We start from the raw sequence: 23,869 nt of genomic DNA, 5'->3' as shown, positions 1-23,869 counted from the left end.
CTTAGAGACTCTATGTTGCCATTAATTGATTTCTCCATTCTAGCCATTGTCTTCACAATTGCTAGCCTGAATTCCATCTCCGACATCTTGGTTATATCTGCATCCATTTGTAAATCTGCAGCATAAGTCATAATCTCTGACTCTTTTCTATTTTCGGGGTTCCTCCTCCTAGTCATTCTGTTGATCGGTGGTTGAGGAAATGTATAGAGTCCAAATTATTGACCAGAACCCAAGCAAGATGCACCTGTTTTCTTGGGACCTCAGGGTTGCTGGCCTCTTGTTTTCCCAGCCTGTCTTCTGGGGGAGGGGCCTGCTGTGCTGTTACTCAGGCAACCCTGTTTGGGTGGAGTTGCCCTGCCCCCTGTGGCAGTGGATCCGCTCAGCGGGAACCAGTTTTTGGGGCTCTTGTTCTCTTGTGGCTTTCTGCATCTCTTCCGCAAGTCAGAGCAGAAGAGACTGTTTCCAACCCTCTGTCTCAGAGCAGAGAGACTGCAGTCTGTTTTTCAGTGAGCTCTCCAGGCCACACTGTCTCCGTTTCTGTCCGTGCTGCTATAAACTGCAGCGGCCTGGGTTGTGCGCCCCTCCGCAGAGCCTCCAGTCCTGCCTCCAGGTTGGGGCACATCTCTGCCCTTTGTGCTTCTAAAACTGTCAGCCGCTCCCAGTTCGCATGCACGACCCCGCCGCTCTGGGTTTCCGCCCCAGGGTCTGCTCTGAAGTCCCTTCCCGGCAGCTACCGGTCAGCGAGTATGTGCCCCGTCCCCACTGCACGAGGCTGTCGCTCACTGGTGGTGTAGGATCCCCACGGACAGGCTCCCTCCCACTGCTGTTTATCCTCCGATATCTGCCCGTGGGATCAGGGCTCCCCGCTTCGTACCTCAAAACCAACCGCCTGCGATACTCTGTTTGTAGAGATCCAGATCTTCTTACATCTCAGGCTGGTTTCGTGGGTGCTCAGAGTGGTCTGGTAGATATCCAGCTCAATTCCAGGGACCAGTTGAAATAGGTGCCCTACTCCTCCGCCATCTTTCCTTCTCCCGAAAATATTCACTCGTTGAATAAATAAAAGAACAATGAATGAAGATATCTTGGATATATATAGTATATTATAACATGCTGATTATATATATTTTATATTGAATATATATATGTTCCCATAGGGAATTTATAAAGAGAATACAAGATCCAAAGGAATGGATTAAAGACTTAAATGTAAGACTTGAAACCAGTGATTTCAGGTCTTACATTTAAGTCTTTAATCGATTCCAAATTCATTTTTGTGAGTGGTGTGAGATAGGGGTCCAGTTTCTTTCTTTTTTTTTCCATGTGGATATACAGTTTTCCCAACACCATTTACTGAAGAGACTATCCTTTCTTCATTGTGTGTTCTTGGTAACTTTGTCGAAAATTAGTTGACTGTGTATGTGTGTGGGGGTTTATTCCTGGGCTCTCTATTCTATTTCATTGATTTGTGTGTCTGTTTTTATGCTAATACCATGCTGTTTTTATTACTATAGCTTTGTCATATAGTTTGAACTCAGGAAGCATGATGCCTTCAGCTTTGTTCTTTCGGAAAAAGATTGCTTTGGCTAATTGGGGTCTTTTGTGGTTCCATACTATTTTAGAATTATTTGTTCTATTTCTGTGAAAATTCCATTTGAATTTGATAGGGATTACACTGAATCTCTAGGTTTCTTTGAGCAGTACTGATACTTAATATTAATTCTTCTAATCCATAAGCACAGAATATCTTTCCATTTATTTGTGTCTTCTTCAATTTTTTCATCAGTTTCTTACAGTTTTGTGTTTAAATCTTTCATCTCCTTGATTAAATTTATTCCCAAGTATTTAATTCTTTTTGATGCTATTGCAAATGATATACTTTGTCTGATATTAATACAGTTATTCCAGGCTTCTTATAATTAGTGTGTCATGGTATATCATTTTTCTATCCTTTCATTTTTAACTTACCTATGTCTGTGTATCTTGAAAACAACATATAAGTAGATCTTCTCTGCCTTTTAATTGGTTGTCTTGTGCTTTTACATTTAATATAATTATTGATATGGTTAGGTTTAAAGTCTATTATCATATCATACTATTGGTTTTCCATTTTTCCCATCTATCCTTTTTCTTTTTCCATCTTTTTGTGTCTCCTTTTAAATTACGTATTTCTCAGTATTATATGATATCTCCTCTCTTGGCTTGTTATTTCATTGTTCTATTTCTTTAGTGATTCCTTTGGTGGTCACATTATACATCTTTAACCTATCATAGTATACCTTCAATTGATAGTATAACATTTCACATATAATGTAAAAACCATATGTAAATATACTTCCATTTACCTTCTCCTCTGTGCTGTTGTGTGTCTTCTACATATTATAAATTCTATGCCACATTGTTACTGTTACTTCAAATAGTCAACTGCTTTTTAAAGAAATTAAGTAGAAAAATATCTAGTGTTCTTTATTCATTTATATTTGAGTTTTTCCCTTTAACCTGAATAAGTTTATTTAACATTTCTTGTAGTGAAAGTCATCACTTCTGTCATCTGAAGATATTTTATTGGGTTTAAGTTTTGAAGAAAAGTTTTGCTTAATTTTAATTCTAAATTCAGTTTATTTCTTAGCATCTTAAAACTGCCATTCTACACCAGAAGTCATAGGTGTATTGTGGGAAGCGTTTCTTTGTTTATAGCCCAGCCTCCAGTATTAAATGAACATGGTGTAAATAAAGAGGGTGGGATTTTGAAGATGACATGGCTCTAAAATGCAGGGAATAGTGCAAAGGAACTTTGTGCAACTTTTGGCAGCAGTCAGCGTTAGCAAGACCTCAGCTGTTCACAATAGCTAACTGGGCATTGGCTGTCTGGGTTGCCAGCTGTGAACTAGAAGTAATGTCTCTTGTCAAGTAAACATAAAGTGGTTCTCTTTTCCTCAGGTGGTGGGGCTGCACATGAGCAGTAGTTGCAGCTTTGAAAAGGTGGAGCAAGAGCAAAGGAAAAAGATGTCTTCAGTTCCAGAAAGTCTCTTGAAAAATTGGAAGGCTTATCAGGCCCTCAAAGCCACTCAAGCAAAGCAGGCACTTTTGGATAAGAAGGAGCCAAAGAAAGGAAAATAACTCAAGTTTAAGCAACTGGAATGGTTCCTAAGCAATTCCTCGCTATGACAACATGACAGGGCCCACCTCAGGCCACTAGAAAGAAGTGAAACCTCACGACTAGGAAGTGCCAGATAAACATTTCTTAGTCTTTATTATATGCATCTAAGGATTAACGGGGTGAGTTTAATGGTGCAGAGGATCATTGCAAGGTTCACCTGAAGAAGATTTTTCAGTGGTGTCTTTTGTCAAAGTGACCCCTCAGACCATATAGTGGAATCTTATATGACCTGAGGATTTCCAAATCTGAAGTCTGTCTCGGGACTCATCTTGAAATGTGGACAAGGCAAGATCAAGAATAAAACCATCCTTTTGACAGACATAGTGATTTAGGAGCACCTGGGGAAGTATGGTGTTATTTGCTTGGAAGACCTCATTTATGAAATTGCCTTTCCAGGGAAGAATTTCCAGGTGATCTCTGAGTTCTTAATGCCCTTTCCATCTCTCATGCTACCAAGAATAGAGTGGGCTTCCTCAAGGAGGTGGGCTTACCTGGCTATGAAGGTGAATGCACCAATCAGCTCATTTGGCCGCTGAACTAAACCCAGAATATCTGAAAGCACAGTGTGTTGGAAGCATGCATTTTGTCTTTTGGAATTGTTATCCAGTATTTTCAGAGAAGATTATTTTCTGTTACATCTTCAGTAACTAGAGGGAAGGGTCAGGAAAAAAATGATGATGTTCCTGGTAGGCACTTCTCATTTTATATAACCGGCACTTCCTGTTCCAAGGAAAAGTTCGTGTGTTTTCCGCGTTGGCTGCCACCACCGCCTCTGAAATCAGCAGAGGACTCATGCCATGGAAGAGGGAGTCCTGCTATGTCACATTTTCTACACTGAGGATTAATGTTGATGAATGAATACCCAAGCATGAATACAAGACAGCAGTGGAACAAACCCAGGGATATACTTGAACCTGGGGGGCTCCTTGGGTCTTGTTTTGGAAGGAACTTGAAATACAATTACAAAGAAGAGCACAAAACAGTGCTCAATTGTTTCTGCTATGAGTCCATTGTTCTAACTTCTCAGGGATGGCTTTGTGAGTTCTCAGACTTGGCTGACTCTTAAGTGTATCTGGTGGCTTCCTTATCCTAGCCCTCAGTTGGACTACTTCTTTTCTCTAGTTCAGGATTTTAACCTATTCGTGGGTCTACGAAAAGGGAAGAATCCTTTTCCCAGGAAAATGCATACACTCAAATTTTTACTTGGAAGTTTGTATGTTCACAGACTCTTCTCAGGGACCCATGTACCTTATGTGAGGAAGTCCTACACTATCAGGATTGGTCACCTGGGCCCTGACCTTGTTAGTCTCCTGTGGTTCCATGTCTGTGGAAGACCAAAGCTTACCAAGATAGCTTTTTTCCTTGGAGCCAACTGGGTGTTTCCTATTAGGAACACAGTGGTAGATTCCTGATTCTCCTAACCATCTAACTAAGGGAAATATCCACCATTTATTTCTGCTGGGTTCAAGATGGGATTTTCTTGGCTTGGCATGGATGAAGTTAGTACTCTTAGGTCTTTTAGGCCCCAGACAGGCTTAATTGAACTCTCTCCTTGCATAGTCTAGACTCCAAAAGTACTGCTCTCTACCCTGCTGGTAATGACGTACTAGACCAACACTAAGGCTCCTGGGGACATTAGACCTAAAAAGGGGACCTGATCCTGCCTGTGTTTATCATCAGTGTCCCCCCTTCGTAGGTGGGTCTTCCTCTGCTACTGTCACTTTGTTGCCTCAATTGCTATCTGAGTAATTGGTGAGGGTGTGCCAGGCATAGGTTAAGAGTTGAAAACATACTTAACCATTGTGTCCCCTGGGCCCTTAAGATCAGCTTTGCTGCACTTTTGGCTCATGTGGCCTTAAATGCCTTAAAATGTACCAGCTTATGAGGTGATTAATTAAGTTGGTTGGCTCAAAAGTTAACTTGCCAGGAAAAGATGTTAGAGCTTACTGTAATAATTTAAAACACTGTGAAATCAAAGTACTTTAAAATGATGTATAGGAAAAGAGCAGTTGTGGGTGTGAAAGCCCAGGGTTTCTATCCCAGATCTGTTTTATACTAAATATAGGAATAATGTTTCCATTCTTACCTGCAAAATGGGGCTAATACAGTCTAGCATGTGTGCCTCACTCACACAATTGTTCAAGGGTTTTATGCAAAATAATAGCTTTTCACTTAGAATTCTATTTAAGTAAATAAGAGGTTATAAAAATTTAAAAAACCTGTCATTCCATTGTTTTCTAGCTTACATTGTTTCTGATGAGAATTCAGTGGATAGTCTATTGTTCCTTTCCTGTATATAGTATGTTTTTTTCTTATGGATGTTTTGAGGTTTTTATTTTTAATTTGGTTTAAAGCAATTGTGCTATAATATTCCCAGATGTGGTTTTCTTTGTGTTTATCTTGCTGTGGTTCATTCCTCCATCATGGCCAGAATTAGAAGTTGGGATTTTCAAAGCCAAATTTTTAAATGTTCACTTCTTGGCTGAGGAGATGAATATAAATATCCTTGGGGACATTAGTTATTGGGTAATAGACAATGTTCTCTGGGGGTTATTTTTCATTAAATTTGGAGACTTCTTTGACTATTATTTCTTCTAACATTTATTTTCCTGTCAAAATCTCTCTTCTCCTTCTGTAATTTTTATTCCATGTATGTTAGACATGTGACTTTATAATACTCAACCAGTCATTGAAGCTCTGATCATTTTTTTTTTTTGCCAGTCTTTTTTTCTTTCACTGTTTTCTATTTACCTGTCTTACAGAACTTTTCTTTTGCAGTATACAAACAGCTTTTAAGGCTCAATTCTACTAATTTAAAAAATTCCAGACATTTTTTAGTTCTGCAACTTTCATTTGCTTTCCTCTCTCGTTTCCTTTTATTTGCTGAGTTTCCTCCACCTGTTCACTCATTTATTCATCTTTATTCTTAGATTTTTGACCATATTTATAATAGCTGCCTGAAGTCTTTGTCTACTAATTCCAACACGTCTGTCATCTCTTGAGTCTTTTTCTGTTGTTTCCCCCCGCTTATTTTGGTCAGATTTTCTGATTTTTCAGATGACTAGTAATTTTTACATTTTTTAAAGATTTTATTTATTTGAGAGAGAGAGAGCATGAGATGGGTGAGGGTCAGAGGGAGAAGGAGACTCCCTGCTGAGCAAGAAGCCAGATGCGGACTCAATCCTGGGACTCCAGGATCATGACCTAAGCTGAAGGCAGTTGCTTAACCAACTGAGCCACCCAGGTGCCCCTAATTTTTAAATTTTTATGATGGACAATGGAGTGCTATTGTTTAGATTCTGAATTTGTCTTCCTATAAAGAATTTTGGGCTTTATTCTGATAGAGAATTAATTTACTGATAGCTCCACATGTTTCTCCTGAGGCTTGGTTTTAAACTTTGCTAGAATGGGTCCAGAGTATCCCTTATGCTAGGGCTGGAATAATTCTCCTCCTAAATCATGACTTTTCTGGTTGTTGCAGAAGTGGACTGTCTCCCAGCACTATGTATTCTCTGGTACTTACCCTCAGCTCACATTCCTGAAGTAACTACTCCTTACTAGGCTTCTCTGAGTTTGACCAAATGCATGCACAGGTACTAAGTCAAAGACTCAAGAGGACACCTATGTAGATTTCTGGGGCTTCCCTTCTGCTAAGCTTTCTTATTTCTGGTACCCTGATATGCAAATTCCAGCTGCTTCAGTAGTCCTAAACTTCACACTCTGTTTCATATGGCCAATTATTTCATATGGCTGTTCTCTGTTCAGGCTCCATTTCCCTGGGTCAATTATAGGTAGAGCCAGAAGTTGGGATTTTCAAAATTCAGTTCATTTTCTGCTCAATAAATGACTAAATGTTCTCCAACACAGTTATTTGGTGACTGGACAATATCCTCCATCACAAAAATATATATTGAGCAGTTTCTTATGCCAGGACTTATACGACATGCTTTATGTACATTTTCTCACTTAATTTTGCAAATAAATCAATTAAGTATGGGTATTCCTATTAACTCCATTTTAGAAAGTAAGAAAATAAAACTTAGAGTATAACAAAGACTTGTCTAAGAATCTGTGTCCGATGATTGATTGAGCCAGAAGTTGAACCCAGAATTGTAACTCGAGAGCAAACCTAAAAACCATGCTATGGCTATTCTATTCCTAAACAATCTGCCCTGCACATAACTGAGTGCTCAAGTCCTGTGAGCTCTGTCTTCAATCCAGCATTTTCTCTGGGTATTTATCCAAAGGAAAAAAAACCCCACCACTTCAAAGAGATATATGCAGCCTTATGTTTACTACAGCTTTATTTACAATAGCCAAGATATGGAAGCAACCTAAGTGTCCATGGATAGATGAATGAATAAAGAAGATGTGGTACATATATACAATGGAAACCTACCCAGCCATAAAGAAGAATGGAATCTTGCCTTTTGCAACAATATGGGTAAGACCTCAAGGGTATTATGCAAAGTGAAATAAGTCAGACAGAGACAGACAAATACTGTATTATTTCACTTATATGTGGAAACCAAAAACAGAAACAGACTCATAGATACAGGAAGCAAACTGTTGGTTACCAGAGTGAGGAGGGGCTTGGGGGTCAGGCAAAATACATGAAGGGGATTAAGAGATACAAACTTCTAGTTATAAAATAAGTAAGTCATGGGGATGTAATGTACAACATGGGGAATATAGTCAATAAGACTGTAATAACTTTGTATGGTGATAGATGGTAGCTAGAATTACTGTAGGGAATCACTTCATAAGGTAGGAATATCAAATCACTATGAGACAAATAGGGCATTGTATGTCAACTATACTTCAATTAAAACAATTTTTTCAGAGAGAAAAAAAGAATACACATTGTTAAATGTCTGTTTCATGCACCAGATGTGATTCTCTCCAGGACAAGATGATATCTTGTTCACAGATTATACTTGCCTAACAATACCCTTTGCACATGAAAGGTGCTCAAAGACGCTGTGTTAGATTCCTAGGGCTGCCCTAACAAGTTACCACAAACTGGGTACAACAACGGAAATTATTTTTCACAGTTCTAAAGGCCAGAAGCCTACAATCAAGCCATTCCTTCTGAAGGCTCTAGTAGAGAATCCTTGTTTGCCTCTTTCAGCTTCTGGTGGCTCCTGGAGTTCCTTGGCTTGTGTTTGAGTAACTCCAATCTCTGCTTCCTTGTTCATATAGCCTTCTCCTCTTCTTTCTCTGTCTTCTCTTCTGTGCCTTAAAAGGACACCTGTCATTGGATTTAGGGGCAACTCAGATAACCCAAGATGATCAGTAAAGACCTTTTCCCAAATAAGGCCACATTCATAGGTTCTGGGTGGATATATCTTTTGTGGGGGCCACAATTCCAATCACTAAAAATGCTTTTAAAATGAATGTGAAGGGGCGCTGGGTGGATCAGTCATTAAGCGTCCGCCTTGGGCTTGGGTCATGATCTTGGGGTACTGAGATCAAGCCCCGCCTTGGGGTCCCTGCTCAGCGGGGAGCCTGCTTCTCCTTCTCCCACTCCCCCTGCTTGTGTTCCCTCTCTCGCTGTGTCTCTCTCTGTCAAATAAATAAATAAAATCTTTAAAAAAATAAAATAAAATGAATGAGAAAATGAATACAAGGGGGAAAAATGAACTCTGTGAATACATGTACTTGCATGCACAAAAGATGAGGACAAGAAATATTTTGTTTTTACATCTTTGTTACCCTCTATTTGTAAGTTCACTTTGTAAATAATACATCATGCTTGTTGCTTTTTGCATGTTGACAGAATTCTGTTATGTTAAATAATTCAGCAGTTTAAAACTTAAAGTTGTTAAATGAAAAGACACAATTAGGAAATCTATATAATCTATATAACTATACTGCTTTCTTTTATGACATAATTTTTTTTCAAAAAAGTATGTTTTAAATTTATTTTATGTATGGAACTACAAAAGACCTCAGATAGCCAAGCAATCCTAAGAAAAAACATAGCTGGAGGCATCACAACTCCGTATTTCAGGATATACTACAAAGCTGTAGTAATCAAAACACTATGGTACTGGCACAACAGATCAATGGAACAGACTAGAAAGCCCAGAAAGAAAACCCATGATTATGTGGTCAATTAATCTATGACAAAGGAGGCAAGAATATACAAAGGGGAAAAGATTGACTTTTTAATAAATGGTGCTGGGAAAACTAGAGAGCTACAGGCAAAAGGATAAAAACTGGACCACTTTCTAACACCATGCACAAAAATAAACTCAAAGCAAATTGAGGACCTAAATGTGAGACCTGAAACTATAAAACTCCTAGAAGAAAACATAGGCAGTAATTTCTTTGACATCAGCCATAGCAGCATTTTTCTAGATATGTCTCCTAAGGCAAGGGAAACAAAAGCAAATTTAAATCACTGCAATCACATCAAAATAAGAAACTTTTGCTCAGCCAAAGAAGCCATCAACAAAACAAAAAGGCAACCTATTGAATGGGAGAACATATTTGCAAATTATATATCTGATAAGGAGTTAATATCCAAAATATATAAGGAACTTATACAACTCAACACCAAAACCAGAAACAATCCAATTAAAAAATGGACAGAGGACTTGCATAGACATTTTTCCAAGAAGACATACAGATGGCCAACAGACACATGAAAAGATGCTCAAATTCACTAATCATCAGGGCAGTGCAAATCAAAACCACAATGAGATTACCACCTCACACCTGTCAGAATGGCTAGAATCAAAAAGACAAGAAGTAACAAGTGTTGGCAAGGATGTGGAGAAAAAGAAACTCCTGTGTACTGTTGGTGGGAATGTAAATTGGTACAGCCACCTTGGAAAAAGTATGGATGTTCCCCAAAAGATTTAAAATACCATATGATTCAATAATTCTACCACTGGGTATTTATACAAAGAAAATGAAACACTGATTTGAAAAATACATGCACCCCCATGTTTATTGCAGCATTATTTACAATAGCCAAGATATGGAAGCAACCAGAGTGTCCACTGATAGACGTATGGATAAAGAAGATGGCATATATATGTATGTATACAGTGGAATATTATGCAGCCATAAAAAGGATGAGATCTTGTCATTTGTGACAACATGGTGGACCTAGAGGGTATTATGCCAAGTGAAATAAGTCAGTGAGAAAGAAAAATACTGTATATTTTCACTCATATGTGAAATCTAATAAACAAATGAATGAACAAACAAAAAACAGAATCAGACCCATAAATACAGAGAACAAACTGATGGACACCAGAGGGCAGATAGGCAAAATGGGTAAATGAGAGTGGGAGATAAAGGCATCCAGTCATGGAATGAATGAGTCATAGAAATAAAAGGTACAGCACATGGAATATAATCAATGATATTGTAACAGCATTGTATGACGACAGAGCGTAGCCATACTTGTGTTGAGCACAGCATGATGATGTACAGAGATGTTGAATCACTATGTTATACACCTGAAACTAATATAATAACATTGTATGTTAACTATACTCAAATAAAAAAAATTGAAAAAGTAAAAGTCTATTTCATATGTGGCCCTCTTTCTCCCTCCTCAAGTAAGACATAAACTGAGAGGCTACCACACAAATAGAACAGGGGTTTTCAAATAAGCATTTCTACATATAGTCACCTTGCTCTCAGTCCCTCAAAATAAAGCCTACTTTAAAAAACAGGGCTTGTAAGACTGACAGCTATTTCTTCTTGTGGAGAGTTCTATTTTTATATTTTCACAAACAGAACAGGTTGGGAAGTTACAGACCTAGAAAAATATAATAAAAGATCCAGATTCATTTTCTATTTGGTTTTAATATAGTCATTTTCTCTTTCCACTTTCAATGACTGAAAGATTTAACTTGAGTAATGCCACAGGAATGTGGTTTCACGAAGGAAAAATGTTCAAATATCTACCTCCCTGTTCCTCACTTAAAAAAAGAACAATTAGCTATAATATATATTGAAATATTTTAAGATGTTTCCTTCCTTCTGCTGGCATCTGTGCCCTTTCTTATTTAAATAAATAAATATAAAATACATTGAAATTTAAATACAGTTCTCAAAGAGGACTCTAAGCAAAATACATTTGTTTCTTTGATGTATTTCCTAACAACAGCACCAAATTTTATGAAAATAATAAAAAATGTAATATGTGTTTAATTTCTCCTTGTCCATCAATACTTATTTTTCTATATAATTATCTCCTGAGAATGCATACTGAAGTTTTTCTGAGAAGGTCATGGATCTTTACAGACCGCAAATTGTCAACATGGGGCACCTAACTTTAAGTCTTTACTCTGGGGAGACATAGGCAGTACAGGTGTTAGAATGCTACAGTCAGTTCCTAAGATGGCAACAGACTGGGGGAAGGAGGTATGTATAATTACCATAGGTATACTCCTCTCTGTGTAGTTCTGAGCAGAACTGATAGGCCCCAAATCACACTCTCCTAAAAGTCGTGCATAGTCCCTTTATGTAACAGCTCCTCTTCTTTTTTCTTCAAGTCTGCCCTGGTTCTTCCATTAAACCCAAGAATCACAACCAGTCTGGCTGCCACTTCTTCCCTTAGTGCTCAGGAGAGACATCACTAACTGATTACAATATTCTTTATTGATAAGCCTAGATCTGGTCTTAAGCACAAATTAAGCATTTGCCCTTTCAGAGATTGTACAAGAGAAGAAAATGTTGCCATTCTCGCCGTAATTCATGAGATGGGACCTGTATAACCTGCCCAGTTCTTGCCACACTCCTTCCCCAGGGAAGCTGTATCTTGCTTCCTGTGTTTTCCTGCTACCAAAAAGGGTTTTTCTAAGAATCACAGTGCCATCACCTGTCTGGCTTTAAGTAGTGCCCACTGCCTGAAATTCCCCTTACCCTGGACTATATTGCCAGGCTGGGGTCCCTAGAATACAGGCTTGCCTCGATTAGATCTGAAACTATCATACCTTTTAACTACTCTGTCCTGGATTCCATTGTCAGGACAAGCCTGAGCATCTGCATACCTTTTTGCTGCCCCTGGCCACGCTGCCCTGACTTCTGATTCCCAGTGACTGGAACTCCTGAGATCCAGACACATTTTGTTTCAAGAATATTCCTGCTAAAAACCCCAAATATCAGTTCCAGCTGTTTTATTTACTATATGCATTTTTGTTAGGACTAAATGCAGCAATTCTTATGAGGCAATTAGCACGGTTCCTAGCACATAATACACACGCAATAAATATTAGAGGCTATAAGTTCTCATCATAAGCCTCATCACTTCTATTAAGATCTCCATCTCAATTCCAGAAAAAGTCCTTCTGAAGCAATTAGGAACAGGCTTCAAGTCTCAGACCCTCTGGCCACAAACAGGCCTAGGGACAAACATACCTAACAAGACAGATGGTCCCAGACTTAAGATGGTTCATCTTAGGATTTGTTGACTTTATGACAATGCAAAAGTGATATGCATTCACTAGAAACCATACTTCAAATTTTGAATTTTGATCTTTTCCTGGACTAGCGATATGTGGTACAATACTCTTGTGAGGCTGAGCAGCGGTAGTAAGTCACAGACCCAGTCAGCCACGTGATCACGAGGGTAAACACTGATATGCTTTTAGCCATTCTGTACCCATACAACCATTCCGTTTTTCATTTTCAGTATAGTATTCAATACATTAAATGAGATATTCAACACTTTATTATAAAACAGGCTTTGCCCAACTGCAGGCGAATGTAAATATTCTGAGATGTTTAAGGTAGGCTAAGCAGCGCTATGATTATGCATCTTTGACCTACTGTATTTTCTTTTTTTTTTAAAGATTTATTTATTCATGAGAGAGAGAAAGAAAACAAGCAGGGTGAAGAAGAAGAGGGTGGGGGGGAGAGAATCAGAGAATCTTAAACTCCCTGCTGAGCACAGAGCCCCATGTGGCGCTCAATCTCACAACCCTGAGATCATGACCTGAGCTGAAACCAAGAGTCTGACGCTTAACTGTGCCACCCAGGTGCCACTGACCTACCATATTTTCAACTTGCAGTGGGTTTATATCGAAAGTTGAAGAAGAGTTGTATAGTCTTTAGTAAATATATGCTCTTAACACCAAATTAGATTTTTTATATAATAAAATAATGCTCTAGGCCATTATCATTTATGTAAAAGGAATTCTATGAAGTCATGTGACTTTTTCTATGAGTCAAATACTGTACTAGACAAAGAAAATTCCATCCTTTGCTTTACTAAATTTAAAATTTGTCTCACACACTGGACAGTTTGCATGACCATAATATTCATAATATCTCCTAAGATATTTGCTAAGAAATCCATTATAAAAAGAAAGGTTCTTAAGCTGTTTGGATCTATTATGCTTGTCAGCTGACTTTAGATAACAACTTTCTAACCAAACATAAGACCAAATCAAACCCTTTATTATAACTCTTTGACCAGCACCATAGATATATATGCCCCTCCAAAATACGTGAAACTGTGCCAGCCAAACAACAAATGGGCATTGTCCTGAGAGTTCAGACTAAAAGGTACACAGAGTTCAATCCCAGATGAACAGAATAAAGGCCTGTATAGAGCTGCCTGGGGTCAATGAAAATAGATTGCTTAATGAAAACATCAGGAGAAGTATTTGCTGCATGTGTTTGGGTGCGCAAATAGGTGGGTATAGGCATATCTGTTTTCCAACTGATGTGAGAAAACAGGTATTGAAGCACAATAATAGGCCAGAAAAATTAACATTTCCAGAAAAGATAGAGTTCACACTATTTGAGGCAAGAATTGGTGCCTTTTTCATAGAATAAATATGGCCCATAAAGTCATGATGGGGCATCTCTGCTTTAGATGTGCTTTATCTGAGGGGAAATTCCAGCTAGCAAACATAGGACAGAAATGCACAGTATTATCATCAGTGTGAAGATATTTTCGATTTATGATGGGTTTATCAGGATATAATCCCATTGTAAATCAGGGAAGATCTGTATTCAAATTTGAGGCCAGAGCAAAATGATAGTTGCCATTTACTGAGCTCTATGTGTCGAGCACTTTGCAAATATTATCTTCTTTAACCCCCACTGCAACCAAATTGGGTAAGAATTATAACTCCCATTTTACTGATAAGAAAATGGAGCATTAGAGAATCCCATGCCCAACAAAAACAACAGACAGTGAAACTGAAATGAAACCCAGCCCTTCCTAACTCAAAACCCAATCTTTTGCCCCTGAACATGTTATTTTTAACATATTACTTTTTAGCATGTTTACAGAAATAGCCAAGTGGCAAATAAACAAATCCGCGTCCTGGAAGCAGAGCTTAATTTCTAGGGTTCCAGCTAAAAAGGTCATATCTTGTAGTCTGTCTATTTCCTGCTCAGCCTGGAACTTTCCTGAAACTTTCCTCTTACAAACTTCCCTTTTGATTCATTCCTTCTCCTCTTCTAATCTGTCAGCCAGAATCCTACTCTTGGTTGTTTTTAGCAACTCTGGCTCCACTGTTTGACATGATCATCCCTAAAGGGGCAAATCAAGTTTAAATCCTCCATTTAGCCTTCTTAGACTATTCCAGCTCACGTTCAAACTATTTTATTCCCTATTCCAAATTCCTTTTACTCTCCCATTACCCTGCATCCATTGCCACACAATTATTATTCTTAATTATTCCCTAATTGTTTCAAGTACTCACTCATTCACTCATTTATTCAACTACTATATGCTTGAATACATATTATGAATTAGACACTGAGTTAGGCAATGTATATGGAGATACAAAGATAACCTATCTGAAACGACTGAAGGTAATTTTAGTAGGGCAAATAAATGTACACAAATACCTATAGTACTGTGTTGAATAAAAAAAGCACTGTGAGAAATAGAGCTAAAACAATTCAGACAAGGGAAGAATTACTTCTATCTAGAAGGAAGTGAGGAGAGATGATTCCATTGAACCGAGGTAGAAGATTCTGGTAGAAGGTACTGACAGAAAGGGTATTCTAACTGGAAGGCACTGCCTGAGACACTGAGCTTGGTGAGGCACTGTCAAGGAGTAACAAGAAGCTGTGTCTTGACTGGACTTCAGAGTGTGTCGAGGAGAGATGTGGGGGTAAAGTACATGGTGGAGGCCCTTAAAACTGTGGGAGAATGTAATGATGTCATAAGAAACTTCTGAAGTGAGAGAATCAGAAATATGCTTTGCATCCCTTCCCCAATTGCACAGAAAGTTCATTGAGGTTTTTGTATTCTTTCATATTTCCTAAAACTCAGCATAAACATGGACAAAAAGAGTATCTAATAAATAGCCAAGTGGCAAATAAGCAAATTGTATATAATGGTTCTGTTATATATTTTTCTATTTATCAAATTGCTTGTTTATTTGAATTAGAATTATTTTTTCCGAATTGCAAAGTATAGTCTAATTAGATGGCATGATATTTAGGAAAATAGTCCTTTCCTCTGAATCAGTACTGGTCTAAAGATAATTCTACAGATCTTAACTTCATCTTCAAAAATATTTATTATAAGAGAAGGTATAGATGACCTCCGTACAAAATGTGGCTTTAATATTTATTAACCTCATTTTTTTTCCACGATAGATTTTAAAAATTTGTGCTTACAGAAATATTTTCCTGAAATTTTATCAAATACCTAGAAAACCTTTGCTTAAAAAGTCATTTTTCCTTTCTTTAAAAAAAGATTAAAAAAGTGATTCAGTCATTTTACACACTCGCTTTTAATGTTACGGAAAAAGGATATCTGTGGGAGAGGATATTTTCACAAAGCCAAATCATCAGAACTGGCAGTTTAGCTATAACCAGAAAGTCCCAGGAAAACCAACGATTCACCCTCTGAATTCCTGGTATGAATGAATGTAGAAGCATCCAGGCTATTCAGACCATGAAAACAAACAAAAAATCCTCTTCTATTTCCTCCCAGGATTCCCTCATTGGAACTACGGATGTATTCCCAAAGCCAAGAATGAGAAGCTGAGGAAAAGATTTGGGTATTAGTTTCTTCAAACTCATTTCTTTGGGGAAGGCACTTTTGTTTGAGTGGAAAGGGTCCTTTAATTGCAGACTCTGTGGAGACGTGAATGGTGTAGAGGGCACTTACTTGATTTGTGGTCCTATGTGTCAACCTCTGCTGGCTCTAATGAAGAGGTGGAACTCAGGGAAATGCTCCCCACCCTGTAGAAGGGGGTGGCATGTTTATAATTTTTCCTACCTAAATTAAAATGTGCCTTTCTTGGACGAAATTCCTTACTACCAGTCAGTTAAAGAATGTGCTTTAGGTAAAATGAATTTCCGCCCAGATAATACTTTACAAGCTAGAAGTAATTATAGAGATGCTTGGAACATTTATTTATAACTATGGAACTTCATGAAAACTCAAAGTTCCCTCGGGAGAGGCTGATGGACTGTTTGGATCTACCCCATTTGCCAGCAAAAGTTAGCAAGCAGGTTGTGCTATTTGCAAATATATTCTTTTTTAGGGAGGAACTATGTGTTTATTTTTTGAATGTCATCAATATTTTGTGCTTATTTTCATTTGTCCGACTATCCTTGTTACTTGTACAGAAAAGTACTGCGTGTACAGTTTTCTCTGCTTGAGAAACTGTTTGGTCTGCTCTTTTGGAAAAACAATTACACAAGGGTGTCTGACACAGATATTAACACTGGTGACGACTACTCCTGTAGCAATGCGGGTCAGGAGAGACTTGTTTGAGCTGAACTCATTGCATAAGACTAGTTTTTTCTATGCTCAGGAAGGACTATAGTTGCAAAGTGAGTCAACATCCTGCAGCATCCCACAATGTATCAGGCCGAGACATTATATTTTCTTTCTTGTATGTGGTACTGTCTATATAGTGTCTCCCTTCTTTCTAAATCTGCTCTTCCCAGACGGAGTTGGTCTAGAAGTTGTTTGTACTGAGTGGTTTTGAGGGGGGTTTAAGAATAGCAAGAACAAGTATATTATTATTATTTTCAGCCCTCTCTTCAAAAAAAAAATGCCACACGCTGTATGCATTTACTTTTATGAAGTAAAAATGGTAATTCCCGGTAGAAGCACACTGTGGAGGACGGGAAACAGATGCTTTGGTCAGACTCAGGGACTCACTATAACATAACATGGAAACACAAAAGAATAAGAAAATAATTGCACAGCATTCTAACTTTAATGAGTTGACTGACTAGATGGCATGTGAACACCTTATTTTAACAATGTTTTGCAAACACAAGGTTGGCCTGATGTCAGAGAGCATTTTAACAGAACGGATTTATCCTGTCCATCTGTTTGGACTCTACACTTTGGTGGGGAAACTGATACTATGGGGAGGTACTCCTTCATTCATATAGAGAAAACAAAGTTTTGAAAGAATAACTAAATAATAACCAAATCATCAGATCATGAATTTGATGCAAACACAGCAAAATCTCTTCAAAGTTTTTTTTTTTTTTTAAGATTTTATTTATTTGACAGAGAGAGACACAGCGAGAGAGGGACACAAGCAGGGGGAGTGGGAGAGGGAGAAGCAGTCTTCCCGCCGAGCAGGGAGCCTGATGCGGGGCTCGATCCCAGTATCCTGGGATCAGGACCTGAACCGAAGGCAGACGCTTAATGACTGAGTCACCCAGGCACCCCTCTTCAAAGTTTTCGTAGTGTAGGAATGACATGTGTCTTGTTTGTTTCAAAATTTTTATTTAAATTCTAGTTAACATATAGTGTGATGTTGGTTTCAGGAGCAGAATTGTGATTTATTACTTACATATAATACTCAGTGCTCGTCACAACAAGTGCCCTCCTTAATGCCCGTCACCCACTTAGCGCATCGCCCAACCACTTCCCCTCCAGCAATCCTCAGTTTGTTCCCTATAGTTAAGAGTCTCTTACGGTTTGTTCCCCCCCTCCCTTTTTTTCCTTCCCATATATTCATCTGTTTGTTTCTTAAATTCCACATATGAGTGAAATCATTTCTCTTTCTCTGACTGACTTATTTCGCTTAGCATAATATGCTCATCACATGTCTTAGGATGAGCACCCTAGAAGCAGATCTTGAGAAAAGGATTTGAGTGAATGTAGCTTTTTGGGAGGTGATCCCAGGAAGTTGAGGTAGAAGGGTGGGAAATTCAAACAAGAAAAGAAAGGAGTCAATAATAAAGGGTATGTTACCCAGCAATGTACTGAGACAGGTAACTAGGCTCAGTTCCGTTGAAAAACTCTGGGAGACAGTGTGGAACATGCTTAGAGTTATCCAACCTGTGGAGCAAGGAAGCTGGCAGAGGCTGTGACCAATGAGTTTTCATCCTTCACTGACTGAGGATTGCCCTCTGGAACAAGTATTACAACTTGCCCTGAGTAAGGGTGGCACCACGCTCCTGTAGCCCAAAAGATCCTCAGAGAGAGAGCTGCATTGCCTTTGGCTTGTACAGGAAGTGGAATAGTTGATGGGTTATAAGCAGATAGTGTCTGTCACAGAATGCTAATAACTTATTACCCAAAGAAGATAAAAAAAGCAAAACATATCCAAATTGATTAAAAAAAAAAAAAGAAGAAGTTAAACTGTCACTATTTACAGATGACTTGATATAGGACAGAGAAAACCCTCAGGACACCACAAAAAAATTATAATATTATAATAACTGATTTGAGTAAAGTTGCAGGATACAAAATTAAAATATAGAAATCTGTTGCATTTCTATACATTTCTAATGAAGTAGCAGAAAGAGAAATTAAGAAAACAGTTCCACAACTGTACCAAAAAGTATAAAATTCCTAGAAATAAACTTAACCAAGGAGGTGAAAGACTGGTACTCTGAAAACTATAAAAACATTGATGAAAGAAATTGAAGACAACACAAACAAATGAAAAGATATTCCATGCTCATGGACTGGAAGACTGAATATTGTTAAAATGTCCATACTACCCGGGGCACCTGGGTATCTTGGTTGGTTAAGTATCCGACTCTTGGTTTCAGCTCAGGTCATGATCTCATGGGTCATGGGATCGAGTCCTGCATTGGGCTCCATGCTCAGTGGGGAGTCTGCTTGACATTCTCTCCCTCTGTCCCCCCTCAAATAAATAAATCTTTTTTTTTTAAATTTTTATTTATTTATTTGAGAGAGAGAGAGAGCACAAGAGAGGGGAGTGGGAGAGGGAGGAGCAGACTCCCCATTGAACAGCGAGCCCGATGCGGGACTCGATCCCGGGACTCCAGGATCATGACCTGAGCCGAAGGCAGTCGCTTAACCAACTGAGCCACCCAGGCGCCATAAATAAATCTTAAAAAAAATGTCCATACTACCCAAAGCAATCTACAGATTTAATGGAATCCCTATCAAAATACCAACATTTTTCACAGAACTAGAACAAGTAATCCTAAAATTTGTATGGATCCATGAAAGACCCCGAATAGCTAAAGCATCCTGAGAAAGAACAAACCTGGAGGTATCACAGTCCCAGATTTCAAAATATACTCAACAAAGCTGTAGTAAATCAAAACAATGTGGTACTGGCACGAAAACAGACACACAGATCAACAGAGCAGAATGGAGAGCCCAGAAATAAACCCACACTTATATGGTCAATTAATCTATGACAAAGGAGGCAAGAATATACAATGGGGAAAAGACCGTCTCTTCAACAAATGGTGCTGGTAAAACTGGACAGATACATGCAAAAGAATGAAACTGGACCACATTCTAATGCCATGTAAAAATAAACTCAAAATGGAGGAAAGACCTAAATGTGAGATCTAAAACAATAAAATTCCTAGAAAACATAGGCAGTGATTTCTTTGACGTCGGCCAATGCAACCTTTTTCTAGATATGTTTCCTAAGGCAAGAGAAACAAAAGCAAAAATAAACTACTGGGGCTACATCAAAATAAAAAGTTTTGTACAACGAAGGAAACCATCAACAAAATAAAAAGGCAATATACTGAATGGGAGAAGATATTTGCAAGTGATATATCTGATGGGAGTTAATATCCAAAATATATAAAGAATTCATGGGAGCCTGGGTGGCTCAGTCGGTTAAGCATCTGCCTTCAGCTCAGGTCATGATCCTGGGATCCTGGGATCAAGTCCCACATCGGGCTCCCTGCTTCTCCCTCTGTCCCTCCCCCCAACTCACGTTCTCTCTCTCTCTCGCAAAAATAAATAAATAAAAAATCTTCACGAATTCATGCAACTCAACACCAAAAAAAAACCACACCCCAAAATTAAAGGACCTAAATCGACATTTTTCCAAAGAATATATACAGATGGCTAATAGACATATGAAAATATGCTCAACATCACACATCATCAGGAAAATGTAAATCAAAGCCACAATGAGAAATCAGCATGGCTTGTATCAAAAGATAAGAAATAACAAGTGTTGGTAAGGATGTGGAGAAAAAGGAACTCTCATGCACTGTTGGTAGAAATGTAAACTGGTGCAGCCACTGTGGAAAACAGTACAGAGGTTCCTCAAAATATTAAAAATAGAATTACCATATGATCCAGTAATTCCACTACTAGGTATTTACCCAAAGAAAATAAAAACAGTAACTTGGAAAGATACATGCACCCCTATGTGTACTGCAGCATTATTTATAATAGCCAAGATATGGAAGCAATGCAGGGGTCTACTGATGGGTGAATGGATAAAGAAACTGTAATATATATGTATGCAATGGACTATGACTTAGCCATGAAAAGGAATGACACCTTACCATTTGCAACAACATAGGTGGACCTAGAGGGTATTATGCTAAGTGGAATAAGTCAAACTGAGAAAGACAAATACCATATGATTTCACTTACATGTGGAATCTAAAAAACAAAACAAATAAAAAGCAGAAACAGACCCATAAATAGAAAGAACAAACTGATGGCTGCCAGAGAGCAGGGGGGGCAGGGAGATGGGCAAAATGGATGAAGGAGGGTGGGAGATACAGGCTTCCAACTATAGAATGAATTAGTCACTAGGATAAAAGGTACAGCATAGAGAATATAGTCAAAAGTACTGTAATAGCATTGTATGGTGATGGATGGTAGCTATACTTCTGGTGAGCATGGCATAATGTACAGATTAGTGATTTCACTCTATTGCATACCTGAAACTGAGTATCACTGTGTGTCAACTATACTTCAGTTAAAAAATACTAAAAAAGGGGTGCCTGGGTGGCTCAGTCAGTTAAGCAGCTGCCTTCGGATCAGGTCGTGATCTGAGGATCCTGAGATGGAGCCCTGCATCGGGCTCCCTGCTCGGCGGGAAGCCTGCTTCTCCCTCTGCCTGCCAATTCCCCTGCTTGTGCGCTCTCTCTCTCTCTGTCAAATAAATAAATATTAAAAAAAAAATACTAAAAAAAAAACCCACACCAGTTTTGTTGGAGTTTCATACAACAGAGATAAATCAAAACTATATGCTACCCAGGGGCGCCTGGGTGGCTCAGTCGGTTGGGCGACTGCCTTCGGCTCAGGTCATGATCCTGGAGTCCCTGGATCGAGTCCCGCATTGGGCTCCCTGCTCGGCAGGGAGTCTGCTTCTCCCTCTGACCCTCCCCCCTCTCATGTACTCCCTCTCTCTCATTCTCTCTCTCTCAAATAAAAATAAATAAAATCTTAAAAAAAACAAACAAACAAACAAAAAACTATATGCTACCTGACTGACAATGAGAACACAACATCACTTCTATGATCTTACTCTAATCCTGAAGGAACATTAGAGAAAGTCACCTTGAAGTACATTCTATAATAGGTTAGTAACTTGCTCTGTCACCTTTAAAAGTATCAAGGTAATGAAAATCAAGGAAAAACTATAAAGATCTGTTCCAAATTGAAGGTGTCTACAGAGATGCGATAACTAAATGTAACATGGGACTTTGGCCTGGATACTTTCATTTTATACAGACATTATTGGGACAACTGGAAAATTGTAATGGACTCTGGAGATTTGACATTGTCATATATCAATGATAATTTCCTAATATTGATGGTATTTTGTAGTTATATAGGAAAGTAATCTTGTTGGTGGGAATTACACATTAAAGTATTCAAGAGTGATGGGGCATTTTGGAAACTTATTCTCAAATGGTTCAGCGTATAACAGTCTTTCTTGCACCATTTCATAACTGTCTGCAAGTTTGAGATTGTTAAGATATAAGAGTTTCTTTAAAAAAATAAATGACTAAAAAATCAAGGCACAATTACATAAAATTTATCCACTCCACTTTCCTTTCAAAGGATCTCTCCTTGATGTTAGGTAGTCCCATATAGAGCATCAGTGCACCTTTAGTAAAGACCATATAGCCAAACCAGGCAAAGCTCAGACTTCTAGCTGAGCTCCGATCTTTTTTTTTATTATTATTATGTTATGTTAGTCAGCATATAGTACATCATTAGTTTTTGATGTAGTGTTCCATGATTCATTGTTTGCAATATAACACCCAGTGCTCCATGCAATACATGCCCTCCTTAATACCCATCACTGGGCTAACCCATCCCCCCACTCCCCTCCCCTCTAAAACCTTCAGTTTGTTTCTCAGAGTCCACAGTCTCTGATGGTTCGTCTCCCCTTCCGATTTCCCACCCCCTTCATTTTCCCCTTCCTTCTCCTAATGTCCTCCATGCTATTCCTTATGTTCCACAAATAAGTGAAACCTCATGGTAATTGACTTTCTCTGCCTGACTTACTTCACTTAGCATAACCTCCTCCAGTCCCATCCATGTTGGTGCAAAAGTTGGATATTCATCCTTTCTGATGGTGATATTTCTGATTGTATATATGGGCTACATCTTCTTTATCCATTCATCTATCGAAGGGCATCTTGGCTCTTTCCACAGTTTGGCTATTGTGGACATTGCTGCTATGAACATTGGGGTGCATATGGCCCTTCTTTTCACTACAACTGTATCTTTGGGGTAAATACCCAGTAGTGCAATTGCTGGGTCATAGGGTAGCTGAGCTCCAATCTGAGCAGCGTTTTCACTTTGAATAGCTACAGAATTCCCTGATATTACTAATCATGCTGAAAATGAATTTCCTTCCCATGTGTTTGTCCGTAACAGGTGAGAAATTTCACGCCCATTCTTAAAGCAGGGTGGAAGAAGGGGAGGTATGGAATGTGAGGGATGCCATAGTAGATTCCTGAATTTATAGGTGCAAGAATTTTTGTCAACATCTTTTGTTAATAAATAGCAACTGTCCTTTTATATTAACCACATTAGTGTGTGAGGGGATTTCTTAATACAGTTTGTAATACCTAAAACTTACCTCATTTTCTTACAGAAATAATAGTTATATCAGTGCTTAACATGATTCTCCTTTGCATAGATGTTTTGAGACTGAGCCAGACAGAGCAAGAAAGCAACAAGTACCTTGGATTCCATGACTTTGATGAGCAGTACCTCTATACGTGTTTCCCAAATGTTGGAATATAAATTCAGAACTGTGGTTTCTGGGAAGAACGAAATTCTGAGCAAATCCTAAGATCCTTCTTGTCTCTGCCAATTAAGTGGGGTTTAGTACCTAATGTACTAGTGCTTTGAAATTAATTTCTTCTTCTGAATTGAAGGAGACCTCTATTTGCTGTGGGTTTTTTTCAATTCATTAAATAAGTTTCTGTGAACTACCATGTCTGCCTGCTACCACTATTCTAAACACATTATTATAACAAGCTATACCACTACTGAACAGACTGAGTTAAACAGAGGGTGAACCTATGTAA

General features: G+C 38.4%; 1 protein-coding gene and 1 pseudogene across 1 annotated transcript in view; both read left to right on the top strand.

Moving 5' to 3' along the window:
- The window catches only part of LOC102748592 (putative E3 ubiquitin-protein ligase HERC6), a 580,669-nt gene that overhangs the window by 11,529 nt on the left and 545,271 nt on the right, over window positions 1-23,869 (top strand). The window lies entirely within an intron of this gene.
- On the top strand, window positions 2,956-3,784 carry LOC102730381 (large ribosomal subunit protein uL30 pseudogene; annotated as a pseudogene).

Source organism: Leptonychotes weddellii, chromosome 2 (genome assembly GCF_054177405.1).
Source record: "Leptonychotes weddellii isolate Sample4059 chromosome 2, ASM5417740v2, whole genome shotgun sequence".
NCBI lineage: Eukaryota > Metazoa > Chordata > Mammalia > Carnivora > Phocidae > Leptonychotes > Leptonychotes weddellii.
The sequence above is the reverse complement of the archived record's forward strand: the minus strand, read 5'-3'. Positions and strand labels throughout refer to the sequence as shown.